Below are 14,360 nucleotides of genomic sequence, written 5' to 3'. Positions count from 1 at the left end.
TCCAGCTACAGCTCATAGGCAAAAAATAAAAACAAACAACCCCCACCTTGATCTCTATTGTAGACGTTACTATTGACACACATAGAGGAATACAATTCTTTTCCTAATAAAGCTGGTAACTGATATGTAAGGCATCAGTAAATTCTAAATAAAGTAGTTTTATAAATTATAATTTGAAAAATGAAAATAAACATTTTATGAAAATGCATAAAGAAAGTTAAAATAGATCTACTTATTTGGAGATCTACAAAGAAGTCCATTCTCATTTTTATCACTTATTTAGGAAAAATCAGGGCTATTTGGCCTTCATTGTCCTTTATTCTTATACTAGAGGCCCGGTGCACAAAAATTTGTGCACTCGGGGGGAAGGGGGGGGGTCCCTCAGTCCGGCCTGTGCCCTCTCGCAGTCTGGGACCCCTTGGGAGATAACGACCTGCTGGCTTAGGCCTGCTCCCGAGTGGCAGAGGGCAGGCCCAATCCCTAGGTGCAGCCCCTGGTCGGGCTCAGAGCAGGGCTGATTGGGGAGTTGGGGCGCCGCCCCCTGTCATGCACAGAGCACGGCGGATTGGGAGGTTGTGATGCCACCTTCAGTCACGCTCAGGGTAGGGCCGATTGGGGGGTTGGGGCACCGCTCCCTGTCACATTCAAGGCAGGGTCGATGGGGAGGTTGTGGCGCCAAGCCCCTGTCACTCACAGAGCAGGGCCAATCAGGGGGTTGGGGCTCTGCCCCCTGTCACGCATAGAGCAGGGCCGATCAGGGGGTTTGGGCGCTGCCCCCTGTCACACTGATCCCGGTGCCGGGAGGCCTCTCAGCTCCAATGATCCCGGTGCTGGGAGGCATATTACCCTTTTACTATATAGGATAGAGGCCTGGTGCACGGGTGGGGGCCGGCCGGTTTGCCCTGAAGGGTGTCCTGGATCAGGGTGGGGGTCCCCACTGGGGTGCCTGGCCAGCCTGGATGAGGGGATGATGGCTGTTTGTAGCTGGTCACACTCCCTTCAGGGTGGGGGTCCCCACTGGGGTGCCTGGCCAGCCTGGGTGAGGGGATGATGGCTGTTTTCAGGCTGGCGGGTGACTGAAGCTCCCAACTGCTCCTTTCTTTTCTTTTTTTTTTTTTTATTCTTGCCCAGCTTTAGCTCTGACTCCAGCCCTGAGGCCTCAGCTGCTGAAAGGAGGTATCTGGTTTGTTCTATAATCGAAACAATGTATAACTCCAGCTCTGAGTTCCTGGCTCACTGAAAGCAGGTTTCTGGGGTTTTGTTTAGATTCTATTTTTTAACTATGTTTCAAACTGCAAGTTCAGAGACCGGCAAGGCAGGCGGGGAATGTTGGTTTCCTCCGTCACTGAAGCAAGCAAGCCTCATGTTAGTTTCAAGCTGCCTGGCTGCCGGCCGCCATTTTGGCTGGCAGTTAATTTGCATATCACCCTGATTAGCCAATGGGAAGGGTAACGGATATACACTAATTACCATGTTTCTCTTTTATTAGATAGGACTAGAGGCCCAGTGCATAAGATTTGTGCACTGCAGGTAGGGGGTCCCTCAGCCTGCTCCTGCACCTTCTTGTAGTCCGGGACCCCTTGGGGGATGTCCGCCTGCCAGCTTAGGCCTGATCCCCCTGGGGATCAGGGGGGATCAAGCTTAAGCCAGCAGTCTGACATCTCTCTCACAGTCCGGGACTCCTTGTTCCTTCTCGCCTGCCTGCAGCGGAGGTGGGACAGGCTCCTGCCACTGCCGTTGTGCTTGCAAGCCATGAGCCCGGCTTCTGACTGAGCAGTACTTCCCCTGTGGGAGCGCACTGACCACCAGGGGGCAGCTCCTGCATTGAGCATCTGCCCCCTGGTGGTCAGTGAGCATCATAGCAACTGGTCATTCCGCCATTCAGTTGATTTGCATATTATGCTTTTACTATATAGGATTCTATGCCTGGTGAGAAGGGAGAATGTTCAGTCACTTTTTTTTCTTCTTATTTCCATCCCTATTTACTGGCTACTCTTTCTATCCTAGCTGGGCTTAAGGGCAGGGTGGGCATAAAGGAGGGGGAATGCACAGTTAAAGGAGAGCTGACAATTTCTTATTTTGATTATGTTGACAAAAGATGGCTCTATGCTCTCTGATCCCAGGGAATGTTTGAAGCTGATTTTTTCTTTTGTGAATCATTTTTATGGGTTATATGTAAGTCCTTCTCCATTGTTGGATCTCTCTTACTTGAAATTCCCTCTAACTTTACTATTTTATCTGGTTGCTTATTCTCCCTGCAGTTCCAAAGAGTTCTATACAAAAAACTTCCTCACAATTTTTTCATATGACCTGACTCTTTCATCACCTTAATTTGGTCGATGGGTCCAAGAATCAGGTAACTTTATTCTTTTTTTTTTTTTTTTAAGTTTAACAGCTTTATAAATTTGGCATTTTGTCTGTCACTTCCTTTGGAAAACAATGTTTATTCTACATTGCTGCCCCAGCTTAATCATATGCCCCCTTCATGACAGTACATCAGAACAGAACAAGTCGAGGAAAGGCTTTTTTTTTTTCCAGGTTTTATTAATTTATTTTTTAATTGTTTTATTGCCTAAAGTATTACAAAGAGTATTACATATGTCTCCTTTTTTCCCCGCCCTTAACAATCCCCTGGCCTCCCCTACCCCTCAGTGTCTTATGTACATTGGTTATGCTTATATGCATGCATACAAGTCCTTAAGTTGATCTCTTACCCGGCCCCCTCCACCCCTCAACCCTCCCCGGCTTTCCCGCTGTAGTCTGATATTCTGTTCGAGGCAGCTCTGCCTCTGTATCTATTTTTGTTCATAAGCTTATAATGGTCTTTATTATCCATGAGTGAGTGAGATCATGTGGTGTTTTTCCTTCATTGACTGGCTTATTTCACTTAGCATAATGCTCTCCAGTTCCATCCATGCTGTTGCAAATGGTAAGAGTTCCTTCTTTTTTACAGCAGCATAGTATTCCATTGTGTAGATGTACCACAGTTTTCTAATCCATTCATCTACTGATGGGCACTTAGGCTGTTTCCAGATCTTAGCTATGGTGAATTGTGCTGCTAGGAACATAGGTGTGCATATATCCTTTCTGATTGGTGTTTCTGGTTTCTTGGGATATATTCCTAGAAGTGGGATCACAGGGTGAAATGGGAGTTCCATTTTTAGTTTTTTGAGGAAACTCCATACTGTCTTCCATAGTGGCTGCACCAGCCTGCATTCCCACCAGCAGTGCACGAGTGTTCCTTTTTCTCCACATCCTCTCCAGCACTTGTTTGTGGATTTGTTGATGATAGCCATTCTGACAGGTGTGAGATGGTACCTCATTGTTGTTTTGATTTGCATCTCTCAGATGATTAGTGACTTTGAGCAAGTTTTCATATGTCTCTTGGCTTTCTGAATGTCCTCTTTTGAAAGGTGTCTATTTAGGTCCTTTGCCCATTTTTTGATTGGATTGTTTATCTTCCTTTTGTTAAGTTGTATGAGTTCCCTATAAATTTTGGAGATTAGGCCCTTATCAGATATAACATTGGAAAATATGTTTTCCCACGCAGTGGGCTTTCTTGCTGTTTTGTTGATGGTTTCTTTTGCTGTGCAGAAGCTTTTTATTTTGATGTAGTCCCATTTGTTTATTTTCTCTTTAGTTTCCAATGCCCTAGGATCTGTATCGGTGAAGAAATTGCTTCGGCATATGTCTGAGATTTGTTGCCTTTGGATTCTTCTGGTATTTTTATGGTTTCCCGTCATATATTTAAGTCCTTTATCCATTTTGAGTTTATTTTTGTGTATGGTGTAAGTTGGTGGTCTAGTTTCATTTTCTTGCATGTATCTGTCCAATTTCCCCAACACCATTTTTTGAAGAGACTATCTTGACTCCATTGTATGTTCGAGCCACCTTTGTCAAATATTAATTGAGCATATTGGTTCGGGCTGATTTCTGGGCTCTCTATTCTATTCCATTGATCTATATGTCTGTTCTTGTGCCAATACCAGACAGTTTTGAGAACAGTGGCTTTGTAATACAGCTTGATATCTGGTATTGAGATCCCACCTACTTTGTTCTTTCTTATGATCACTGCAGCTATTCGGGGTCTTTTTTTATTCCAGATGAATTTTTGGAGAGTTGGTTCTAGGCCTGTGAAATATGCCGTTGGTATTTTAATGGGAAGTGCATTGAATTTATAGATTGCTTTGGGTAGTATGGACATTTTAATGATGTTGATTCTACCAATCCAAGAACACGGTATGTTCTTTCATCTCTTTATGTCTTCCTCTATATCTTTTTTCAACGTCCTGTAGTTTTCTGAGTAGGGGTCTTTTACCTCCTTAGTTAAGTTTATTCCTAGGTAGCTTAATTTTTTTGATGCAATGGTAAATGGGATTGTTTTTTTGGTCTCCCTTTCTGTAAGTTCACTATTGGTGTATAGAAATGCCATAGATTTCTTGGCGTTAATTTTGTATCCTGCTACATTGCCGAATTTATTTATTAAGTCTAATAGTTTTTTGATGGAGTCTTTAGGGTTTTTTATGTATAATATCATGTAATCTGCAAATAAGGACAGTTTTACTTCTTTTTCAATTTGGATGCCTTTTATTTCTTCTTCTTGTCTAATTGCAATGGTAATACTTCCAGTACTATATCGAACAGGAGTGGTGAGAGTGGGCATCCCTGTCTTGTTCCTGTTCTTAGGGGAAATGGTGTTAGTTTTTGTCCATTGAGTATGATGTTGGCTGTGGGCCTGTCATATATGGCTTTTATTATGTTGAGGTATGATCCTTCAATTCCCACCTTGCTGAGAGTTTTTATCAAAAATGGGTGTTGGATTTTGTCAAATGCTTTTTCTGCATCAATTGATATGACCATGTGGTTTTTTTCTTTCAATTTGTTTATGTGATGTATCACGTTTATTGATTTGTGGATATTGTACCATCCTTGCATCCCTGGGATAAATCCTACTTGGTCATGGTGTATGATCTTTCTGATGTACCGCTGGATCCAATTTGCTAAGATTTTGTTGAGGATTTTGGCATCTATGTTCATGAGGGATATTGGCCTGTAATTCTCTTTCATTGTGTTGTCTTTACCTGGTTTTGGTATTAGGGTGATGCTGGCTTCATAGAATGAGTTTGGAAGTGTTCCTTCCTCTTGAATTTTTTGTAGTAGTCTGAGGAGGATAGGTTTTAGTTCTTCCTTAAATGTTTGGTAAAACTCCCCTGTGAAGCCGTCTGGTCCTGGGCTTTCGTTTGCTGGAAGCTTTTTGATAACTGCTTCAATTTTTCCCATAGTTATCGGCCTATTGAGATTTTTAGATTCTTCCTGATTGAGTTTTGGAATGTTGTATTTTCCTAGGAATATGTCCATTTCCTCCAGGCTGTCTAGTTTGTTGGAGTTGAGTTGTCCATAGTATTGTTTAACAATCATTTGTATTTCTGAGGGGTCTGTTGTTATTTCGTCTCTATCGTTCCTGATTTTGTTTATTTGGGTCCTCTCTCTTTGCTTCTTGGTGAGTCTGGCTAGAGGTTTATCAATCTTGTTTATCCTTTCAAAGAACCAGCTCTTGGTTTCATTGATTTTCTGTATTTATTTATTTATTTTTTGGTCTCTATGTCATTTATTTCTGCTCTAATCTTTATTATCTCCTTCCTTCTGCTCACTCTGGGCTTTTCTTGTTGCTTTCTTTCTAATTCTTTGAGTTGTAGAATTAGATGATTTACTATCATTTTTTCTTGTTTTTTGAGATAGGCCTGTAGAGCTATAAACTTCCCTCTCAGGATTGCTTTCATTGTGTCCCATAGGTTTTGGATTGTTGTGTTTTCATTGTCATTAGTTTCCAGGATGTTTTGAATTTCTTCTTTGATTTCATTGGTAACCCAATCAATATTTAATAGCATGCTATCCAGCTTCCAAGTGTTTGAGTATTTTGGGTTGTTTTTAGTGTAGTTTATTTCTAATATTATGCCATCATGGTCTGAGAAGATACTTGGCATTATTTCAATCTTCTTGAATTTGGGGAGACTTTGTAGGAAAGGCTTTTTTTATTCTTAGCTCAACTCTGAGCCAATGAGGTCCCAAATATGGAATACCGCTGAAGATCTTAAGGTTTCTTTCCTATTGTACCTTGGGGCCTGCCAGATCATAAATAAAGCTCCACTTCTTATTACCTAGAGTGTGATTTAGGTCTTAAATATGTTTACTTAATTCATGGGTTCTCCCTTGAGGTGGACGGTGAAGGGTGCACAGTGAAAAGAGGTTTAAAAGTTGCCATTCATTCCTATCACACAAAGATATTTTATTTTCAACTGATAAGAACAAAAACATGCTCAGTTCTCTATTTGGAAAGAGTTAAACGTTCTCTATAATTAAAAATATGAAAACATTTTTTTCTATAAAGTTAAACATAATTCAGTTATGATTTGGCTATTTTTCTTAGAACCAATTCACAAGTCATTTCCTGCTGCATATTTCCTTCAAGTTGCCTGAATAATGGTTTTCCCAAAGGATCTTCAGTCATTTAGACTTTTGGTCTACACTGCATTTTACCTCATGAGAACAGCAGACACTGAGAAAAATGCAAGCCAACCATAGCTTTTAAAATGGCCTTTTGTTTTAAAAAAAATGTCAAAATGACTTTTCATTGTAAGACTAGAATGTTAACTATAAGATGTAAAAATATAAATCTCAGTGGACTGGTATATATTCACTTTCCTCCTACTTTTCCAGTTGAATGTTGATTTAAGTTTATGTAGAATCACTTATCCTTTTCTGTTTGGTTCAGGGTTATTTTACATTTATTCATCTGCTATTTTCAGTTTTAGGCATGGAAAAGACCCATATATCTTTGCAATAGAAGAAAGAGTATTGTTTGCATAAGGGTGATTTCTACCAGTTCTTTAGGTAGAGGCACTGTTGATCAACTTTTGTTTGCATCAGTAGCAACAATGGATTTGTCTATGGAAAAAAATGAAATTTTATTGGCCTTATATTAACTTGAATTTTCCCCCTATTATTTTAACCCTCCTTTTACTAAAATATATTCTGGTGGTTTTCTTTTTCCTCCCTTCTTTCTTTTTCTTTTTTAAAAAAATATATTTTTATTGATTTCAGAGAGGAAGGGAGAGGGAGATAGAGATAGAAACATCAATAATGAGAGAGAATCATTGATTGGCTGCCTTCATTCCCCACACTGGGGATCAAGCCCACAACCCAGGCATATGACCTTGACCAGAATTGAACCCGGGACCCTTCAGTCACCAAGCCAATGCTCTATCCACTGAGCCGAACCGGCAAGGGCCCTCACTTCTTTCTTTTATGTCCTTCTTTCTCTTTCCATTTTCTCTCCTCCTCCCGCTCCCCACCCCTGTCCTCTGCCTCCACTTATTCCTTCTCCATATTATCCTATTCCCTTATTTAGGTTTAAACTCCAGTTTTATTTTATTTTATTTCATTTTATTTATTTATATTGATATCAGAGAGGAGGGGAGAGGGAAAGAGATAGAAACATCAATGATGAGAGAGAATCATTGATCAGCTGCCTCCTGCATGCCCCCTACTGGGGATCAAGCCTGCAACCAGTCATGTACCCTGACCAGGAATCAAACCATGACCTCCTGGTTCATAGGTTGATTCTCAACCACTGAGCCATGCTGGCCGGGCTAAACTCCAGTTTTAACACTAGGTAACAATGCCTCAGTTTTATTATCCATAAAATCTATATATATAAAAGGCTAAGTGTCTGTCTGACTGGTAGCTATGACATGCACTGACCACCAGGGGGCAGATCCTCAACACAGGAGCTGCCAAGACACACACTGGCCATTTAAAAATAAACGGCACCACAGACCTGGCGCCGACAAACCAACACTCAGCTTGTGTGGAACACAGGCCTCACCACCACTCTGGAGCAACACCCCACCAAATCGCAGCCAATGCTGCCAAGACCCCATGGTGCAAAATGCGACCCACAGCCCAGCCCAGCCCAGCCCAGAAACGGTCACCAATGATGTCATGTAGCAACGCCCGGCTTCCTCTCCCTAGTGACTAACCTCCTTGGAGTTTCTTCAGCCCAGGAACATGACTTGCTTTATAGCCAGGTGCGAACATTTTACAGTTTAACCAAATGTTTGTGAAGCGTTTTCCCGTGCCTCATTTCATTTGATCCTCACAGAAATCCTGGAGTAGATAGATAGGAGACGTGGTAGAATCCTATTTTCTTTTCATTAGCTGGAAAACAGAGATTTAGAAAGTTTAGAAACTTGACCTGACTGAAAAGAAGTAAGAAATGGTGGACCTTGAAAATGACTTCAGGTTTTCTCTCTGCACAGAATATAGTCAAACACTGCTACAGTTAAATATTTTATCCTTTGTTCTCCCTGCGTGATCTACAATAATAATCTGCTTCGTGTTGATATTTACTGCTGTGTTGCTGACAATTACCTGAAAGAGAAGTTGGGGTGCTTCACTGGGCTGGAAAAAGTTTAGCTGCATCAGAAATCAGGTCTAATTAAGCAAGTTTATTTTATATATATAAAAGGCTAAGTTGACTCGCGCATGTGCAATACATATAAAGCTCTCATTGGCACCAATCACATGCACGTGCTGTGATCTGTCATTGCTGATCGTGAATTTGGTTGACACTTCTATTATAAAGAAAGGGTGAATAGTGATATTAAAATATTACTTCTAATTAATTTCCTTTCAATGTGCATGAATCCTGGCACTGGGACATTGGTTAGATAATAAAATCAAACCTCAACATACGTATAAAATGAAGCAACATATGGAAAGAGCATAAGTGGCACAATGCCTCATTTAAATAGTTTGACAAAGTTACATAGAAATTTAGGAAAGCCATCAAATACATTGGGTATGGTCAGTCTCAATTTAGTCTTATTTTTGTAAGCCTATTGTCTAGTGTTTCCCAACTGTCAGAGGAGCCTGGAGAAGTGTGCTAACTTTCCATGAGGTTCCTTCTTAATACTCTTATTATTCATGTTGGGTGGACTTCAGCAGCATTCTTGAATGGGACCCTGACCAACTGCCCAGTGTCTGTGAGCACTGCTTACCAAGTACCCTCATCTAGGGTCAACCTCAAATTGGACAAACCTCCTGAATCATAAATGTACCATCAGCTTGATGGCATTGTTGAAGACCATTTAACACCACAATGACTCCACCACAATTTTCTTATAGTAGATAAAGACTCTTGTCTTTGATCTGATCCACATTTACATGTCACTTTGAGGTGGGGTGGGGAATGAGACATATGTAATACTCTTTGTAATACTTTAAGCAATAAAAAAATAGTTTAAAATTCACAAATGTTTGAATTAGAAGGAAAATCAAAGGGAATAAATGAAAAAAAAAAATCCAGGGATTATCTACCACCCAGATTTAGCAAATGTCAAGATTTGGCCACATGTATTTCAAATCCTAAAAAGATTATTAAAGGTACAATAGAAATTTCTTCCCTCTCATTGTATCTTATTTTCCACCTAGACCAAGCATGTCAAACTCGCAGCCCATGGGCTGCATGTGGCACACAACGAATTTTTTTGCGGCCCAGCCAATATAATGGTATGTAAGAAACATTTTAATAAAAATTTTGTAACTTAATTTTTACAATATCCTGTTATACATAATTATTAATAACAAACTACAATGTTCACTAATGACTGATTACTATAATCGTGTTGCATTCATTTCCCTTATGTGCAGGTGCACCATTTCTCTCCACTAATACTAGCAGCGAATATTTTAGCAGCTGATTGCCAGGTCATTAGTCTTGGACTGATATGATTGGTGTGTGCAACAGGAAATATTTCTCTTTCAGAGAACAAGAAAAATAGGTTTATTTGCATTATGCTTATTAATAAGTGCAGTTACTCAGTGTCTAGTAAGTTAATGTTCAAGAAAATATTAATTTTTATTAAAATGTTCTATTATTTTATGTTAATGATTACTCATTTACTTCAGCCCTTTGTATTCAGCAGTTCTATTGAAATAAATCTACGTTTCCATGAAAATTGAAGCTTTTGTTTTTTTGTGGCCCACATAAACTTAAACCTTGTTTATTTGGCCCATGTTAGCCTTTGAGTTTGACATGCTTGACCTAGATGAAATTTTTCTAAAGTTGGTGTACTTTTTTTTAGATATGTTTATAATTTACCATACTCTTATACTATCCTATCACACAAATTTGCATGTGTGATACTGTACTGTCTCTCTGATTTATACTTTTGTCATTCAGTAGATTTATACTTAAGGATAAATTTTAGACTGGGCTATTCACCTTATAGTATTCACACAATAGAATCTTCATGTGTGTGTGTGTGTGTGTGTGTTGATTATTTGAATTTCTTCTAGCTTTTTGTTTATTATAGATAATTCTGAGAGGAACATCTCCCCACATATGCCAGATTACCTTGGCATATATAAAATATGTATATCTTGAAGTAGAACCGTTATGTTGTAGGCCATGTATATTCTCAGATTCCCCTGGCACAGTTTTAGACTAATATTTCTTTCTACAACCTGAACTGCCATTCCAAACAAAAAGAGGAATCATTTGGGATAAATGGTACCTGACATGTTTTATTGGCCCAATAGCATGGCATGAACCCTGTCCTCGGTTACCACTTTCATGGCACATCCTGAAGTGCCCACAGAACTAGACATTATTCACATCCTGCATGCTTCATTCACTTTGTCAGGGTTTAAATATCTCGACTGGATAATAATTCTACTAGATTAAAAATACTGTTACCCAACAGGATCTGAGAAGATAAAATGATAATCTCTCATTTTCTTTGAAACCAATGAATAGCAGGTTGTTGTCTGAATAATGGATTTTGCTTACGTCATGAAAGCAAGTCCTAAAAATAGACAAAAATCCACTTTATTGGGATTTTGTTTCCTAGTTTTATAATCTAGTTGGTGTTTAATATTTACTGCATGTAATGCAACAGGATCATAGCTAATCACTCACCCATTTGGATCTAAATGTTAATTGTTTATCAACTCATAAAGCTTTCTCAGATTGAAAAGAGTACTTGAATTTTATGCAAAAAAAAAAAAAAAAATCCCCACACAAATGACTTGTTGGATTTGAGTTTACAGTAGCAGTTGAAAAAGCATTATTTAAAAGCATTGATCTTGAATTAAGAAGCTAATGAGTCATCTATGCATGAATGTTTGGGAGGCAGGAAAGTAGTAAAAAAATGATCATTATTGATTACAAACACTTAAATGAACAAATAAATAAATAACATATAACACCTTTGAGAGAGAAGTCCATGTCCAATTAATCTTTGTATCCTTTGTGGCCTCAAGTACTACCCCTTGTGCATAGAAAATGCTAAATAGCTATTGCTAAATGAATGAATTAATAACTGAATAAGGGATGTTGATAGTGATCACAAGAAATGCACTGATTTCTTTGCTTCTTCATTAGGAATAAAATCAGAAAATGGAATATTAAAATTAGAAAATAATCCTAGTGTCATATTTTATTTACATAAAGGCTTTTTTTTGACAGTGGATATTTTTGTTGATTCAAAATTAGAAAGGCTATTTATTGTATAATATTTAAAGCTCATTCCCAAAGTAGTATTTGTTCATTCAAATGAAAACTTTTAGCAAAATGCTTTCTTGATATCTATAGCATTTAAAAAAAAGTTTTAGGGACTTAATTATAATTTTCTTTCAATCATTTTTGAGCTTAACTAAGACTATTATCCAGTCTCTTGGGTTTTTGCTACTACCATGCGCCAGTATGACAGATGTTTGGATAGCTTGACCAAGTAGACTAAGGTTTGTTTGAACCACATGCAAGAGAAAAAAATGTCAAAACAGAATGTTGAAAATGTGTAAACTAGGAAATTAATGTATTGGGTTGTGACCAACGTTATTATTTTTAATGAGGTGAAATAAATTTATCAGTATATATTTTCACATAGGAGGTATTATTTCAAGAAATAATATAAATATGTTTTGAGAACAGATTTGTTATGCAAAGTATATTTCCTCCCATGGTTATAATAAAAATACTTGGAAGCCAATTTCTTAAAGGGCACAGAGGAGTGGAAACCTTAAAAAGTGACTACAATAAGCAGACAAAGGCAAAAACCAGGAGAATGTGGTGTTATGAAAACCAAAGATAGAGGGTATTTTTAAGAAGGAGAGCCTTGTCAACAGTATCATTTGCTATTGTGAGATCAGATGATTTAGTTTCATTTCAGTTATGAGGTAGGACTTGATTAGGGTAACAAGTCAGTGGTATTAAGGAAGTAGACTTGGTACTTTAAAAACCAGATTCTGACCACTGTACTATGTACTTGAAACTAATATCAAATAATATTGCATGTCAACTGTAATTGAAAACTAAAATTAAAAAAACAAAACAAGAAACCTTAACTTTGAGGGCACCAGAAAAAGGGAGGCAATTTAGAAAAAATCCCTAAGTCTCAGTTTTATTATTTATAAAATAGACAGAGGTATACTTATATGTAGTTTGGGTACAATGCCTGGACAACATGTGGAGCTCAGTAAATATGAGCTACCACCAACACGACCACCACCATCATCATTATCATTTCTACAGGTAGGTAATTTACAAAGTTTTTAAAAATATATTACCATCCTATCAGTCATTGGCAGAAGAATAATGGACTACTTTAGAATTCTTTATATAAAATTTAATGACTTTATGTGTATGGGAAAAAGGTGGGCAAGAGTAGGTAGTGAATGTGGTATACATTCACAAGAGGACCAGGGCTAGATTATGTTGCATATAAATCCAAATTTGTCCTGGCCAGTGTGGCTCAGTTAGTTGAGCATCATCCCATCTGAGAGGTCGCTGGCTTGATCCCCAGTAGGTGGCATGCAGGAGGCAGCCAATGATGTTTCTCTCTTTCATTATTTCTCTCTCTCCCTCTCCCTTCATCTCTCTCTAAAATCAATAAAAACATTAAAAAAAACCCAACCCAAATCTTGTGTAAAGATTTATAAGCACAAACATCATATATCAAATGCTTCCATGTGCCAGTCACCCTTCTAAGCATTTCACGTTCATTAATCATTGTATTCACCCTATAGGCTAAGTGTTCTAATACTTCCTCATTAGATGAGGCAGAGAGAGGTTCTAAGAAGTACTAAGAAGTTATATAAGCACGTAGCACATATTCTTTCATGGTAGCTGTGGTTTGGGTCCTCTTGGAGAGAAAAAAAATTGAAATCACAGAGAGTGAGAGAAAGAAAGAGAACATTTAATGTGCTTTCTCTCCTATTTTCTGTTTTCTCTGTCCCTTAGAAAGAATGAGACAATCCACTCCTGCAGTGTTTATCAGTCCTCCTTTTTGAACATTCTCAGGTAAGGCTTAGAACGCTTGGTGAAGACTTTGCACGATTCCTCTGTCAATTGGGCAAGGGAAAGAGCTGTTACAGCCCTGTTTTTAAATGATTAAATCAGAAGTGGCTGCCGACTTTACCCTTCACCACGCACCGTTGATATAAATTGAAGTAATCCCTGTAAATGAACAGACTTAGAAGCTATTGCATGTTTAGAAAAATGAAAAGGAGGTGGTTGGGACAAATATTGGCTGTGGAATTAGAAATACAATTTCACTGTGAAATATTTCCAAAGATACTGCAGGCTAAAATTTCAAAGTATCTCCAGAGGATTTAGTTTTATTGCTCACACTGATGTCATTGGGAACTGGGCAGTTATAGCCTTGGCTGTTCCCTGGAACTTTGCCTGACTACTCCTGTGTCAGCATAAGAAATTATTTCTTTCAGTCTTTCTCTGCCCCCCCACCCCCGCCCCATCCAAATAAACTGATCTCAAATAATTGGTGTTAAGGTAATGGCAGAAAAGTAGTCTTACGGAACAGCTACTGGCTATGAACTGTCAGCTAGGGAATCCAGATGGCCCTGTCTTTGTGAAACAAATAATGCCTACGGAAGCTATTACCTACATGTGAAAGCTGATCTTCCTGTTGACTTCCATTATAAAATTGGAGACTTGCTCCCCCAGAAAATTTCTGACAAGTAAAATAGAAACACATTTAAAGGCAGTAAATTTAAGACATATTTAAAACTCACTAATGCAATAGAGGGCTTTTTTTTTTTTTTTTTTTTTTTTAAGAAGGAGAGCCTTTATATATGAACGTGTAAACAATGAGTTTGAAATAGTAAGTTATTTTCATGTTTCTTAACTTGGCTTATATTTGAAAAGTAAATTAATTGGAAAAAAACCCACATTTGACTCTTTGACTCAACATTTTTATTTTGTTTCCCTCCCCCTCCAACTTCTTTCAGTCTCCATTCCTTCACATCTATAACGGAATGTTATCTCTAGTTCCCTTCGA

This window comes from Myotis daubentonii, chromosome 1 (assembly GCF_963259705.1).
Source record: "Myotis daubentonii chromosome 1, mMyoDau2.1, whole genome shotgun sequence".
NCBI classification, from domain to species: domain Eukaryota; kingdom Metazoa; phylum Chordata; class Mammalia; order Chiroptera; family Vespertilionidae; genus Myotis; species Myotis daubentonii.
Note: the sequence above shows the minus strand (reverse complement) of the source record.